Source organism: Lolium rigidum, chromosome 2 (genome assembly GCF_022539505.1).
Source record: "Lolium rigidum isolate FL_2022 chromosome 2, APGP_CSIRO_Lrig_0.1, whole genome shotgun sequence".
In the NCBI taxonomy this organism is placed as follows: Eukaryota; Viridiplantae; Streptophyta; class Magnoliopsida; order Poales; family Poaceae; genus Lolium; species Lolium rigidum.
Genome location: NC_061509.1, coordinates 249,103,191 through 249,119,882, shown reverse-complemented (window position 1 = coordinate 249,119,882; position 16,692 = coordinate 249,103,191).

The window sequence follows — 16,692 nt, the reverse complement described above, 5'->3', positions numbered from 1 at the left end:
TTGATCGGATCCAAGAAAATGCTGAAGGATGGGAGAACGACAAGGATAGAGAATCGGGTATAATTTATGATTATAAATGCATTGAAGCTTTTATGGATGCTGATAAATTTCGTAATATGAGTGCTACATATGGTCTTGATTCTCAAGTTGCTGTAAATCTTTATAAAGCTTTTGCCTCTCATTATGAATTGCCAAAGAAGAATTTTGATAAGTATCATGAACCGTATAAAGATAAAATTGATTCATCTATTAATAAATGTGTTGTAGTTGAAGCTAGCTGATCGTGTTATTCCTGAAGTTTATATTGAAAAAACTCCTTTCCTGCCAAAATGAAAGAGTACTACTGTTATAAATAGTGCGGTTCATAAAAGTGAAAAGAAACCTGTAGAACTACGAAGAACAAATAAAAATTGAACCTATCTGTTGCAATAGTTAAAGATCTTGTGACTTGAAAATGTGGAGGATGGTCATATTATTTTACGTGAAGATGCTTCTAATATTGTTTCACATCCTAATAAACCCAAACAAGCTAGTGTTCCTATGATGTCGTTAGAATTGGTGATCATTGCTATTATGGATTATGTGATATTGGTGCAAGTGTTAGTGCTATTCCGTATGAGCTTTACACGGAGATTATGCACGAAATTGATTCTTGTGAACTTGAAGATATTGATGTGGTTATTCAGCTGGCTAATAGAGAAACTATTTCTCCAATTGGTATTGTTCGAGATGTGGAAGTTTTATGCGGTAAGATTAAATATCCTGCTGACTTTTTGGTACTTGGTTACTGTTGCTAGTGATTATTGTCCTATTATTTTTGGTAGACCTTTTCTAAATACTTGTGGAGCTATTATAGATTGCAAGAAAGAGAAAATTTTGACTAAATTTGCTTTGGTGAATCTTATGAGTTTAACTTCTCTAAATTTACTAAAACTCCTTATAAAGCTGATTTGCCTAGTAATGATATTAAAATGGAGCAATGTGCATCTATTGTTCTTGTTCCTAATAATCCTTTGCGGCAACATTTGGAGGATAGCGAGAGCGAAATTTTTAGGAAAGAAAGAGATGAGCTTGAGGAAATTTTTCTTCGCCAACCTATTCTCAAGCATGATTTACCAGGTGGAAGATTTGGGTACAACACGCCACCAAAGGAAGATCTGTTTTTGATTTAAAGCCTTTACTGATAATCTTAAATATGCTCATATTGATGATAAGAAAATATATCCTGTTATTATTAGTTCTAAGCTTTCGGAGATTGAGGAAGAAAGGTTATTGGAAATATTGAAGAAGCATCGAGGCGCTATTGGCTACACTCTTGATGATTTGAAGGGGATTTCTCCTTCTATTTGCCAACATGCTATTAATATGGAAGATGATGCAAAGCACTGTTGTTGAACCTCGGCGTCGTCTAATTCCAAAGATGAAGGAAGTGGTAAGGAATGAGGTATTACGACTTCTTGAAGCTGGTATTATATATCCTATTGCTGATAGTAGATGGGTTAGTCTGTGCACTTTGTGTTCCCAAGAAAGGAGGTATGGTTGTTGTGCCTAATGATAATGATGAGCTCATTCCTCAAAGAGTAGTTGTAGGGTATAGAATGTGCATTGATTTTCGAAAAGTTAATAAGGTTACTAAGAAAGATCATTACCCTTTACCATTTATTGATCAAATGCTAGAAAGATTGTCTAAAAATACTCATTTTTGCTTTCTTGATGGTTATTACAGGTTTTCACAAATTCTTTGTTAAAGCTAAAGATCAAGAGAAAACCACTTTTACTTGTCCCTATGGAACTTATGCTTATAGACGCATGCCTTTTGGTTTATGTAATGCTCCTGCTACTTTTCAAAGATGCATGTACTGCTATTTTTCATGGTTTTTGTGAAAGTATTGTAGAGGTATTCATGGATGATTTTTCCGTCTATGGGAATTCTTTTGATAGTTGCTTGCGAAACCTTGATAAAGTTTTGCGAGAGATGTGAAGAAACTAACCTTGTTCTTAATTGGGAGAAATGCCACTTTATGGTTAATGAAGGAATTGTATTGGGACATAAAATTTACGAGAGAGGTATTGAAGTTGATAGAGCTAAAGTTGAAGCAATTGAGAAGATGCCCTATCCGAGGGACGTTAAAGGTATTCGTAGTGTTCTTGGTCATCTTTGGGTTTTATAGGAGATTTATTAAAGATTTCTCCAAGATTTCAAAGCCTCTTACTAATCTTCTTCAAAAAGATGTACCATTTGTTTTTGATGATGATTGTAAGGAAGCTTTTGAAACTCTTAAGAAAGCCTTAACAAGCTGCTCCTATAGTTGAACCTCCGATTGGAACTTACCCTTTGAAATTATGTGTGATGCTAGTGATTTTCTTTGTAGTGCTGTTCTTGGACAGCGGGTAGATAAAAAACTGAATGTTATTCATTATGCTAGTAAAACTCTTGATGCTTGCTCAAAGAAATTATGCTACAAGCTGAAAAAGAATTATTAGTTTGTAGTCTTTGCTTGTGATAAATTTAGATCTTATATTGTTGATTCAAAAGTTACTATTCATCTTGATCATCTTTGCAATTAGATACCTAATGACAAAGAAAGATGCTAAGCCTAGGCTTATTAGATGGGTGCTTCTTTTGCAAGAATTTGATCTACATATTGTAGACAGGGAAAGGTCTTGATAATCTGTTGCTTGATAATTTGTCTAGATTGGAAAATATTGTTTATGATCCTGTTCCTGTTAATGATAGTTTTCCAAATGAACAATTGGCTGTAATAAAGGTGAACTCGCGAGACAGTCCTTGGTATGCTGATTATGCTAACTTTATTGTTTCCAAGTACTTGCCTCCAACCTTTTCAGCTCAGCAAAGGAGGAAATTCTTTTATGATTTGAGGCATTATTTACGGGATGACCCACACTTATATAAAGAAGGAGTGGATGGGATTATGCGAAGATGTGTTCCCGAATATGAACAACGGGAGATATTGAGTAAATGTCATGGTAGTGCTTATGGAGGACATCACGGCGGAGAAAGAACCGCGCAAAAGGTTCTACAATCAGGTTTTTATTGGCCAACTCTCTTCAAGGATGCGAGAAAGTTTATTTTATCTTGTGATGAATGCCAAAGGGTTGGTAATATCTCGAGACGCAATGAAATGCCTATGAATTATACTCTTGTTATTGAACCGTTTGATTGTTGGGGATTTGACTTCATTGGACCTTTTCAGTCTTGGAAGGTAACACTCATATACTCGTTCTCTGTTGATTATGTTACTAAATGGGTGGAAGCTATACCTACAAAAAGTGCTGATGGTGAGACCTCTTTAAGAATGCTCTTAGAAATTATTTTTCCTAGATTTGGAGTACCTAGATATATTATGACCGATGGAGGTTCTCACTTTATTCATGGAGGTTTAGAAAAACTCTTGCTAGGTATGGTATTAATCATAGAATTGCTTACGCTTATCATCCTCAAACTAGTGGTCAAGTAGAATTATCAAATAGAGAGATTAAATCTATCTTGCAAAAGACCGTTAATAAAACCAGAAAGAATTGGGCTAGTAAATTGAAGGATGCACTTTGGGCTTATAGAGCTGCTTATAAAAATCCCATGGGAATGTCACCTTATAAAATGGTTTATGGGAAAGCTTGTCATTTACCTTTAGAACTAGAGCACAAAGCTTATTGAGGCTGTTAGAGAATTAAATAAAGATCCTAAACTTGCCGGTGATAAGAGATTGTTGCAATTGAGTTCTCTAGATGAATGGAGAAGTGAAGCTTATGAAAATGCTAAACTCTTTAAAGGAAAGTTAAAAAATGGCATGATAGGAGGATTATCAAAGAGAATTTAATATTGGGGATAAAGTCCTATTGTATCGGTCTCGTCTCGAGATTCTTTGCGGGGAAATTACTCTCGAAATGGGAAGGACCATATGTTGTCGAGGAGGTGTATCGTTCGGGAGCAATCAAAATTAGCTCTCTCCAAGGCAATGCTACGCAAGTGGTGAATGGACAAAGACTCAAGCATTATATCTCGGGTGATTCTTATAATGTTGATGTTGATATTATTCAAGTGGAAACACCGGAGGATTTCATCAAAGGGCAAATTGACGATCCGCGGAACTCGACTTTGAATAGGTAACGATGCTTGGTAATGAAAAGTACGCAATTTACTTTCCGAACTATATTTTTGATGTTTTTGGAAAATATGAGAAATTACGAGTTCGAAACGGAGTGGAAAGGACGCACGAGGGCGCGCCACCATAGGCGGCGCGGCCAAGCTACAGGCCCGCGCCGACCTATGGTTTGGCCGCCCCGTCGCCTCTTTCAGACTACGGTTCGATCTAGTACTTTCCTTATGTCGTGAAAAATTTTGCTATATAATCCCCGGACCCACTGGAGGTCCGTATATCGTGTTTTCGACGTGTTTTGTTTCAAGTTTGTTTACGCCGGGATTTGCTTCGGATCTAGAGCCATCATGTCTTCATCGGAAACTCCGAAGGACGGCTCCGGCAAGGATGTTGGCAACTTGTACATGGAGGAGCGAGGATGCACCCTAAGGAGTTGCTGCTCGTTGAAGGAGAAGCTGCAGGTCAAGGATGTTCAAGGTCCTAAAGGAGAAGGAAGCTCGGAAGACAGGATGGAGAAGTTAGAACAAGAGGTTTTCAAGTACAAGAAGATGGGTGAGCGTGAGGTGGATATCTTCCACAGGATTGTGTCTGAACTCATTGCTTGAACACGAGAAGGAAGCTGCAAAGCTTTGGAGCGACATCCTCTCACTTCACGACACCACCAACAAGCTCCAAGCACAACTCTATGATTTTCGGAATCGAAGCTGTGAGTATGAAAACGGGTTTAAATACATAAGTCGTCTTGCTAGTTTCGGGATCCCAGAGACCAAGATGTCGTTTCTTGATGGAGAGCCTCTTCCTTGGAAGTTTGATGACGGGAATTCATCACCACCATCTCCAGAGGAGTAATTCATCATCGGTATTGGCATCCCCTTGGTTTGTTCCAAGCTTGGGGAGTGCCGCGGTATCACATTATCACTACCTTTTACTTTTATTGTCAAGTAGTGTCATATCATGAGTAGGGAAGTTATCGTATAAGATGGGCTGCGTTTGGAAGTATCTCTCCTTTAGTTGGTTATCTATGTATCCCTTGGTGTGAGTTATCGTTATGGAATATTAATGAGAAGTCTTATCATTTACATATTGCACATCTTATTTTAGTTTGCAATCTCTATGATTCATCTTGTTGTTAGTATTGGTATCACTTTGGGAGCATTGAATAAATCTATTTGGTTTTGGCAAACTTAGCATTGGTCAATAGCAACAACACTTTGAGGTTTAAATAGAAAAGAGAAATACATGTAGATGTTTCATTGTCTTTCTTGTTAGCTCATAGCTCATTATTCGAAGTTAAAATTGTTTGTGCTTATAAGGAAGATGCATGATTGTTTCTATCATATGTATATTTGTTTGTTTCCCTCGACTCTTATGCTTGCTAATTAACCTTGCTAGCCAAAGACACATGCTGAGAGGGAATACTTCTCGTGCATCCAAACCTTAACCCAAACCTATGCCATTTGTGTCCACCATACCTACCTACTACATGGTATTTTCTGCCATTCCAAGTAAATACTTCATGTGCTACCTTTAAACAATTCAAAACTTAGTATCTCTTATTTGTGTTAATGTTTCATAGCTCATGAGGAAGTATGTGGTGTTTTATCTTTCAATCTTGTTGGGCAACTTCCACCAATGGACTAGTGGCTTCATCCGCTTATCCAATAATTTTGCAAAAAGAGTCGGCAATGGGATTCCCAGGTCCCAAATTAATCAAACTAAATAGACACTCCTCCATGGTATGTGATTGATGGACGGCACCCGAAGGATTCGGTTAGCCATGGCTTGTGTAAGCAAAGGTGGGGGGAGTGTCATCATCATAATAAAACAAAGTAAAAAGGCACTCCTTCATGGTATGAGATTGTTGGCAGGCACCCGAGGATTCGGTTAGCCATGGTTTGTGAAAGAAAGGTTGGAAGGAGTGCCACACAAAATGAAAATAATATGGGAGCCGCTCTTAGGAGGTTGTACGGCAAGGGGTTAGAGTACCCGCTACCGGTCGTTGACAACAACAAACACCTCTCAAAATGTTACTTTTATTATCTTTATATGATTGCAAAACTGAAAAAGCTCTAGCACATGATTTAATCCCTGCTTCCTCTGCGAAGGGCACTGTCTTTTACTTTATGTTGAGTCGGTAAACCTATTTCTCTCCATCTCAAGCAAGCATTTGAGTAGTTGTGATCAAACCATTATATTGTGATTTGCTACATCATGTCTTTTATTCTTCCTTGTTTAGTACAAGTTTTATCTGAATGAATATAGCTTTGCAAGTTATCAATGATCATGAGAAGACCATTATGATTGAGTATGCAAGTTGTGCCTTATAAACTTTAACATGAGAGCGCTGCTCAATGAGATAAATATAATCTGTTAATTGTTCTCTGACCAAGAACGAAGTTTGCCATCACCAATCATGATTTCTCATGCACCTTTACTTGTGATTACCTTATACTTGTTTCAATGTGAGTTATAAGAGGTTGTTTACTATAATGTCCTGTGTGAATGAATATGATGCTTCTTGTCCGTATTTTATTTATCGACTCTTCACTCCATAAACATGTGGTCATGTCTATCGAGCTCAGTTTCGCTTGGGGACAAGCGAAGTCTAAGCTTGGGGGAGTTGATACGTCCAATTTGCATCACTATTTTATATCATAATTTCTTTGTTATTCATTGATATATTTCATATTGGGACACAATACTTATGTTATTTCATCTATTTTGCATGTTTCATCATTATTGGAGGATCAAACACCGGAGCCAGGATTCTGCTGGAAAAAGCACCGTCAGAACGCAATATTTCGGAAGATCAACTACGGAAGGAAATTATACCAAAAATCCTATTTTTCAAGATGACGAAGGAAGCCGAGAAGGAGGAGCCGGGAGCAGCCCGGGGTGGGCCCACACCCTAGGGCGGCGCGGCCCGAGGCCTGGCCGCGCCGGCACTGTGGTGCAGGGGCCCACGACCCCTTCGCCTCCTTTTCTTCGCCAAACCCTTCGTCCCGAAGACCTAAGCCAGAAGGGGTGCATTTTGCAAAAAGATTTAAGCCACGTGTCGGCAGCAGGATTATTTGGAACTTGTTCTGCACATTGTGACAACTTTTAGGACTATCTGACTCTATTTTGCAAGTTTTGGGACTAAAATGCACCTAAATTACAACTATTAGGACCTATGGGATATTTAGCTCATTATAAAAAAAAGGTAGTAGTCTGTAAAATAAAGCGCTAGTTGCAGCAATAATGCAACCTCCAAGCTTGTTGTTGGTTTATAAAAAAGAAGGAAGGTAAACACTCCATATCATGATCTAAAAAGAAACACTTGAGTCCCAGTTTCCTGAATAAACAAGAGTTTGTAAAACGCATTGTTTAGATGTCCAAGCTGCACGATGGGAGGTTCTAAAAGAATGTACTCCGCGTATGGCAACCACTTGCTCTTAGGGCATAAGAGCATCTCCAGCGGCGCGACGTAAACGGTCGCCGTGATCGGAAATGCGTCTGGGGCCTGTTCCAGTGGGGCGACGCAAAGTGACCGGGCCGTCCGCGGAGACGCAAACCTGGCCCAAAGATGCGCCAGATTTGCGTCTCCGTGGACGCTCAGCGGTCGCGGAAAATGTCCGTGTTGGGTACATCCGGGCCCGGTCGGCAGTGACTAGGTAAGCAAAAGATTTTTTCATTACTATTGATTGGCCAAAAGGACCATCTTTACAGAGATGGTTAGTCGAGTTAACCTAAAACTACAACGGCCGTACCTACTCGCCGTCGCGCGGCCTACACCGGCCTCGGTTACTCGCAGTCGCACGCCCTACTACTGGCCGCCGGAAGGGCTGGCGCCGTCGTCGAAGCGGGAGCGCTTCGCGCACACCGCGCGCCGCGCACGCCGGCGAACGGACATCTCGTCCTGCCGCCTGCGCCGTTCGAGGGCCTCGGCCAGGCTGCTGTCCCACATGGCCAGCGCCTGGGCCTCCGCCACCTTGCCAGCCGCCGCCTCCGCCGCCGCCTGGGCCTCCTCCTCCTCCTCCTCCTCCTCCTCCGCCGCCGCCTGGACCGCCGCCGCCGCCCGTGCCTCCTCCTCCTCCGCGGCCGCCTGGACCGCCGCCGCCGCGTCCTCGTTCGCCTGGACCGCCGCCTGGATCGCCGCCATGTCGGCGACGAAGCGGGCCCTGTCCCTAGCCGCCGCCGCCACCGCTTCGTCCCTGGCGGCGTTGGCGGCCTCCAGCTCGCGGTTCTCCTACTCGACCCGCGCGGAAGGGCCCCTACGCTGGAGCGAGTCCAGGTCGGAGCACATTAACCCCCCAGCCATGGCCATCGCATAGATGTGGGCTTCCTCCTCCGCCAGCCAAGCCTGACGGCGCTGGGCGTCCCCAGCCAGGGACTCGAAGGACGCGAGCAGAATCCGCTGGTCGCCGGCGCACTCGAAGCGCATGGGCACGGGGACCACGGGGACGTCGTCGTCCGCGATGTCGTGGATGACGGCGTCGGCTGGAGGGGCCGCGATGGCCGCCCGCGCCTCCGCGAGCTCAGCCATGGCGTTGGCGATCTCCGCCCTGGTCGCCGCGAGGCGCCCTTCCGCGCGCTCTGCCGCCTCCGCCTCCGCCTCCGCGACCTCCGCCTCCGCCACCGCCACCTCCAGGTCCAGCAGCTGCGCCTCAACGCCGGCGGCGGCTACCTCGTCCTCCTCCTCCTCCGGGTGGAGCTGGCGGCACATGTGAACAACGCGCTCCCAATTCATGTGGTCGGCCATGGATGGATGGTAGCTTGAGGTGTGCCCGTCGCCTACGCCGGTGTCCACCATATATAGCCACGGTGGGGCGGGGAACGATATTGGCGCCGGCGAAACTTACCAATGTATTGGGCAAGCGCGGGAACGATCGTCGTCGCGCGGAAACAGTTAATCGCCGGCGACAGTCCTCGACGGGACGTAAAACATCATTAGCGACCTTGACGCTGTCCCCAGTAAAAAAATGCGTCGGCACCGCTGGAGGTACCCAAAACGCAAATGGTCGCCCTAGGCCACATCGCGTCCGCGGGCCGACGCAAACGGATATTTCGGACGTCTGAGATGCGTCGGCCCGCTGGAGATGCCCTAATAATAAGACCTTGAGTCCTCGAGTCCCAGTCTTTCAAATTAAGTTGTGTACATCAAAGTCGTGCGCTGCCACAGCGTGGGCTCCATTATGCAGATAACTATGGTTAGCGTAGTAACGAATGAGCCTAAGATAGGAATGCCAACCGGATGAGAACAAGATTCTATTCAACAGCTTGCCGTTGTGACATCATGATTGTTAGACCAAGCCACAACGTATATGATTATTTCCTTTTATAAATCCATATAGATGGCATTCCTTTCTTAGAGCCTAACTAGACTCATGACTAGCGATTAGTAAGACACGAGTACATCCGGGCAGATAGCTGTCCGTGGGTACAATGAACGAAAAGAACTAACCGCCTAACAAAGTAACAAACAAGCAGAGAAAAAGTAAAAGGCACAGGCTTTGACCAAGGTCATCGTCACCGAACTGCTGTCAACTCAGGATCTTGCCTCTGCAAGCAAAGCGATGAACAACCACTAGTAGAAAAAGAGGCTTCCGTCCACCCCCATTAGTCCCGGAAATATTCGAACCGTGATTAAAGGGGGCTCTAGTCACGGTTCGGGAGGCGACCCGCGACTAATGCTCCATCCACGACGAAAGGGTACCCCTTTAGTCGCGGTTGGTAACACCAACCGGGACTAAAGGGCTATGGAGGGATGCGGCCGGCGGAAACCCCTTTAGTCGCGGTTGGTGTCCCCAACCGCGACTAAAGGTTTTTTTTCCGAGTTTTTTACTCCCACGCACCCTGCACACACACACCACCCCCCCCGGTGGATCGCCTTTTTTTGGTTTTAAAATACAAAAGAAAATGATAGAAAATTCAAAAAAAATTTTGTTTTCAGATTCTTGTATGTTATGCAACCTACTATTCGGAGAAATTAAGAAATTCGAATTTTCACTTTTTTTGCAAAAAAAGTTTTAAAAATGGTAAAACCGCAGTAACTTTTGCATACGATGTCGGAAAAAAACGTATAATATATCAAAAAAATCCTGGGAAAAAGTTACAAAAGATTCTCAAAATACGAATCCTGAGAAAAAGTTACAAAAATCCTGGGAAAAAAACGTATAATATACGTTCACCAGGGTTTACCCGGTTAGCCAATTTTTAGATTCTCAAAATTCCAAATGGAAATACAAAAGCAGGAAGATTTTAGTTTTTTCTATAAATTATGGATTTTATATATTTTTTTAATTTTTTAAAACCTAAAATTAATAATTTCATCCTGCATAAAGATTACTATCATTTTTAACCAATTTTTAGATTTTCAAATTTTTAGATTTTAGGTTTGGCAACAAAAATATTTACTTAATTAATAAAATTAAAAATAATACAAATTAAAAAGTTAATGTTTATTTATTTATTCAATATTATTATTACATCATTACTTTTGTTTATTAAAAAAAATATTTGAAATTCAAACAATAAAGAAATGTGACATCGATCAACATGTTAATAGGATTGATATGATACTACTATCACATACATGCGCGCGAAGCACTTGGATGCGGAACGGAATGGAACTCGGAAGTTAAGCGTGCTAGAGGTGGAGTAGTGGGAGGATGGGTGACCGAGCAGGAAGTTTGACCACGAGTAAGTAATTTGACTAGAGATAAGTGTAGTTAGAGATAGAGACTAAGCTATGCAAATAACTGAAATAAGAAAAATTCTGAAAAAAAAAAGAAAAAAAACAGAGTGAAAATAAATTAGAAACCCAAATGAATTAAAAAAAATTTAACGAAATAGCCTTTAGTCCCGGTTGGGGACATCAACCGCGACTAAAGGTCCTTCGCACAGGCGCACAGTAGCCGCCCACGTGGAGGGGCCTTTAGTCGCGGTTCGTAAGCAACCGCGATTAAAGGGGGGCCCTTTAGTCGCGCTTAATTGGTCGCGGTTGCGCAACCGCGACTAATGGCAGTTGCGAACCGCGACTAAAAGCCATTTTTCTACCAGTGAACTACAACGGCGTGGAAGAAATCCATAAAAAAATCCTGGCATTGCGCTCCTTCCAGATGGACAAAAGGAAGCAGCACAAGGGATCGCCAAAGCTTCAGACGATCTTTGCCAATGCAGTGTGCGGATGTTTCCGGCCAATCACATAGAGGAAAATCAGCGTCAAGCACGGCAGTAACATTCACTCCAGCACGGTTGATGACCAGGATCCAATCCTCCTTGGCAAAGGGGCAGGTTGCAAACAGATGTGCCCATCTCCAGGGGAGACTTATGTAGGTCAACTCATTAGGTGAGAATCGTAGGATCGGTTCACAAAAATCATATTTGTAAAATGCGAAAAATCTGAAAAAAAGCTCATGGCATACCTACAGTCTGTATATACAAGTGCAAATTTTTTAGCTCAAAACTGTATCTACATTTAGAGAAACAAAAAGGACAAATTCTGTTGTGAATAGTATCAACCTTAGGTGAATAGTATTTCGCACTATTCTCTCCCAAACTTATCTTTTTTTTACCTCTAAATGTAGGTCAAATTTGAAGCAGCAAATTTTTGGTGTCGCACTATAACATAGTGTGTTGTCACTTTTTTGAGAATTTTTGAACATGTTTCTCGTATTAAAAAAATTGATCTCATATACCCTACCTAAAACCAGATCCTGCCCAAGTTATCCCCCCATCTCCGGCGCAGCACTGCACATAGGGCACATTTTTTCGACAAAGAGCATATATTAATATTGCGAAGATACGAATTACACCCAACATTGCAACAACGCATTGCCCTAGTAATATTACGGATGCACACAGCTAAAAAAATAAGAAGAAAAATCACAATAAAATAGAAGTCCCGCTACAGTGATATATTCCTTGAAGAAGCAGTACTAACACCACCAAGACAACACCAATAGTCTAGCTTCTCATAAAGCAACGCCTCCAAGAAAGAAACAAAGAACAAGCATTGTCGTTGCCTGATCAATGATCTTAGGTTTTCACCCTCGAGAAAGTCCTCGCTCACAAAACAATGCCTTCAACAAGGTCATTGCCAGACACAACTAGTTAAGGCTAGACCTTAGATTTTCACCATGAAAGGTAGACTTAGAACTTCTCTTGTGCTGACGCCTCCACTTACGATGCCACTGCTCCAAGTAACAAATCACCAAGCCAATTCCTCGTCACCGCAAAGACTGGATCCACCATTGCGAGTCATGAGATCCCGACTTCAATGACCTTTCCCGCCGGCTGACTTCACATGGAATGGAAAAGTATACTCCATGATGGTAACAGTCAGCAGAGATTCGCAACGCTCCCTCTGAAATCAAACGGCCAAAGAAAAATGCGGGTGCGCACGGCCGAATCCCACCCGATCCAGCAATCTGCAAGCATGAATCGCCCAATGGATTTCGCCGGCGGAGCCTTCCGAAACACGACACTTCAGCTAGATCGATGGAGACTCGCAAGCGGTAGATCTTCATCTTGGAGAGAGTTGGAACCCTAGGACAACGTACGATCGTCAAATGAATGGCGGGAAAGAGGGGCGGATGGAGCCGACGAACTGCACCGCGTAGGATAAGCTCGCAGCCTAAGATCGAGCGCCTCAAAGCATACATAATAAAGCATTACAAAAGTATGTTTGGGGAGCCAAGAGAATGTAATTTCTCAATGGACGAATGCTGAACTGATGATATTTTACAATTTTCAATGAGAAAAATACATATCTTACTACACGTTATAAGGAGGATGAAGTAAAAAAAAGGCAGTCTTTCAAATGGAGCGCACGAAGTCACTAGGCCGAGATAGTTTCCCAGCTGAGATCTACAAGATTTTCTGAGAGATCATCACTATTTGGAAAGAGCGGTCCAGGGTTGATGCGTCGGGGGCGAGGGCTCGAGGACGGGATCTGGAGCTCCGGGGAGGGAGATGTGGTGGGGCGACCGAGTCAAGGGCGAGCAGTCAATCCGCGCAACCACATCGGGGGTGAGTGGTCCGGGGTCGACGCGTTAGGGCGAGCATGCTACGACGGAATCTGGAGCTCTAGGAGGGGAGATGCGGCGGTGGCGAGCAAGCCGGGACGCGGGGAAATTGGGAGAGGGGAGCTCACCGGTGGCACGGTGCAGGACGGTGTGGATCCTTCACGGGGGAGAGGTGGTTCGGCTCGAGACATCGGCGGGGGACTCACAGACCGAGCACGGCGCGGGGCAGGAGACAGATGGAGTTCTGTGGGTCGAATTTAATCTGGGAATGGATCGGCTTGCACATGCCTGGCGCTAAGTCGGAAGTTAGGAGTGGCGCACCGCCATTTGGTGTGTCACGCCTGCGATACCCATGGCGCACCAAAGCCTAGGTACGCCACCCCTTCAATACACATGGAGCACTGGAGAACAACTATTTGAAGACAATAATGCTAATTATATACTCCCTCCATTCCTTTTTATAGTGCCTATAGATTTTTGGCATTTGTTTCAGAATATAAGGTTGTAGCTTAGCTTTTTTTCAATTACCCCCTCCCCGTTTAGCTCCCAAATCGTTCAGGTCCCAAAATTTTTATGGTAAGTTAGTAAGATATGGATTTCCCAAATTTTATGTTGATCTCAAATCGTTCAGCAAGGGGTCTTGGGTAAAAAATACACTTGCGCTAATTTCCGTGCCAAAAAACTATAGGCACTATAGAATGGAACAGAGGGAGTACCAGTTATACAACTAAAATCTACTACTATGGTAATGCTAATTTTTGGAACCCCTACTTCTTCTTGGGTCCCTGGCGCGCCATTATCACGGCGACGCTGAAAGGACACGGATGCTGCCTAGGGGGGAGGGTTAATAGGTGGTTTAAAACTTTTACGAATATGGCTTAACAAATGTGGAATAAAACTAGCGTTTAATTTGTCAAGCACAAAACCTATATGACTAGGATTTACCTATGTGCACCAACAACTTATTCTAAGCAAGTCAAGCAACTATGTGATAGCAAGATATATAACTTCAAGCACAAAGGCTATCACAAAGTAAAGTGCATAAGTAAAGAGTTCGGGTATAGGAATAACTGAAGTGACGCGGAGACAACGATGTATCCCGAAGTTCACACACTTGAGAGTGCTACTCTCCGTTGGAGCGGTGTGGAGCACAAGTCACTCCAAATGCACGAACGCCACCGTATTCTTCTCGAGAATTCCCACCAAAAGGGATGTCCTCGATCCACTATGTAACCTTAGGGTGGTCACCGAACCCGCACAAAGCTTGGGGCTATCTCCACAACTTAATTGGAGACTCCCAATAAATCTCCACAAAGCCCTTGCCCTTGAAGAATCTCCAAAAATTAATTGGAGTCCCCAAGAACACCACAAAGACCACAAAGACCACTAAGCCGTCTAGGGTCCAAAGACCCAAGAGGAACAAGCTTCGGGAACAAGCTCCCGAAGTGAATATGCTTGATGGCGTGTAACTCACACGTTCGTTGGGAACCCCAAGAGGAAGGTATGATGCGCACAGCAGCAAGTTTTCCCTCAGAAAGAAACCAAGGTTTATCGAACCAGGAGGAGCCAAGAAGCACGTTGAAGGTTGATGGCGGCGGGATGTAGTGCGGCGCAACACCGGAGATTCCGGCGCCAACGTGGAACCTGCACAACACAACCAAAGTACTTTGCCCCAACGAAACAGCGAGGTTGTCAATCTCACCGGCTTGCTTTGTAACAAAGGATTAGATGTATAGTGTGGATGATGATTATTTGCAAGAACAGTAAAGAACAATAGCAGCAGATTTGTATTTCAGATGTAAAAGAATGGACCGGGGTCCACAGTTCACTAGAGGTGTCTCTCCCATAAGATAGCATGTTGGGTGAACAAATTACAGTCAGGCAATTGACAAATAAAGAGAGCATAACAATGCACATACATGATATGATGAATATTGTGAGATTTAATTGGGCATTACGACAAAGTACATAGACCGCTATCCAGCATGCATCTATGCCTAAAAAGTCCACCTTCGAGGTTATCATCCGAACCCCTTCCGGTATTAAGTTGCAAAACAACGAGACAATTGCATTAAGTATGGTGCGTAATGTAATCAATAACTACATCCTCGGACATAGCATCAATGTTTTATCCCTAGTGGCAACAGCACATCCACAACCTTAGAACTTTCACGTCACCGTCCCAGATTTAATGGAGGCATGAACCCACTATCGAGCATAAATACTCCCTCTTGGAGTTAAGAGCAAAAACTTGGCCAGAGCCTCTACTAATAACGGAGAGCATGCAAGATCATAAACAACACATAGTATTCTCTATCCATCGGATCCCGACAAACACAACATATAGAATTACAGATAGATGATCTTGATCATGTTAGGAAGCTCACAAGATCCGACAATGAAGCACATGAGGAGAAGACAACCATCTAGCTACTGCTATGGACCCATAGTCCAGGGGTGAACTACTCACTCATCACTCCGGAGGCGACCATGGCGGTGAAGAGTCCTCCGGGAGATGAATCCCCTCTCCGGCAGGGTGCCGAGGTGATCTCCAGAATCCCCCGAGATGGGATTGGCGGCGGCGTCTCGAGTAGGGTTTTCCGTATCGTGGCTCTCGGTGTCGGGGGTTTCGCGACGAAGGCTTTAAGTAGGCGAGAAGGGCAACGCGGGGGCCACACGAGGGCCCCACACGCCAGGGCCGCGCGGCCAAGGCCCGGGCCGCGCCGCCCTGTTGTGGCGGCGCCTCGTGGCCCCACTTCCTTTCCCCTCGATCTTCCGGAAGCTTCGTGCAAAAATAGGACCACAGGCGTTGATTTCGTCCAATTCCGAGAATATTTCCTTTGTAGGATTTACGAAACCAAAAACAGCGAGAAAACGAGCAATCGGCTCTTCGGCATCTCGTTAATAGGTTAGTGCCGGAAAATGCATAAATACGACATATAATGTGTATAAAACATGTAGATATCATCAATAATGTGGCATGGAACATAAGAAATTATCGATACGTCGGAGACGTATCGGCATCCCCAAGCTTAGTTCCTGCTCGTCCCGAGCAGGTAAACGATAACACGGATAATTTGCGGAGTGACATGCCATCATAACCTTGATCATACTATTGTAAACATATGTAATGAATGCAGCGATCAAAACAATGGTAATGACATGAGTAAACAACTGAATCATAAAGCAAAGACTTTTCATGAATAGTACTTAAAGACAAGCATCAATAAGTCTGGCATAAGAGTTAACTCATAAAGCAATAAATCAAAGTAAAGGTATTGAAGCAACACAAAGGAAGATTAAGTTTCAGCGGTTGCTTTCAACTTATAACATGTATATCTCATGGATAATTGTCAACATAGAGTAATATAACAAGTGCAATATGCAAGTATGTAGGAATGAATGCACAGTTCACACAAGTGTTTGCTTCTTGAGGTGGCACTACAAGAAAAGTTCTGATAGACAACGTCTCAAAATCGTCCGCTACGGGGTATTTTTCGTCGCCTATGGGCCTAACCCGACGATATGGGTTCTGTTGTCGAAACTGCGTCAGGCAAAGTCCTACG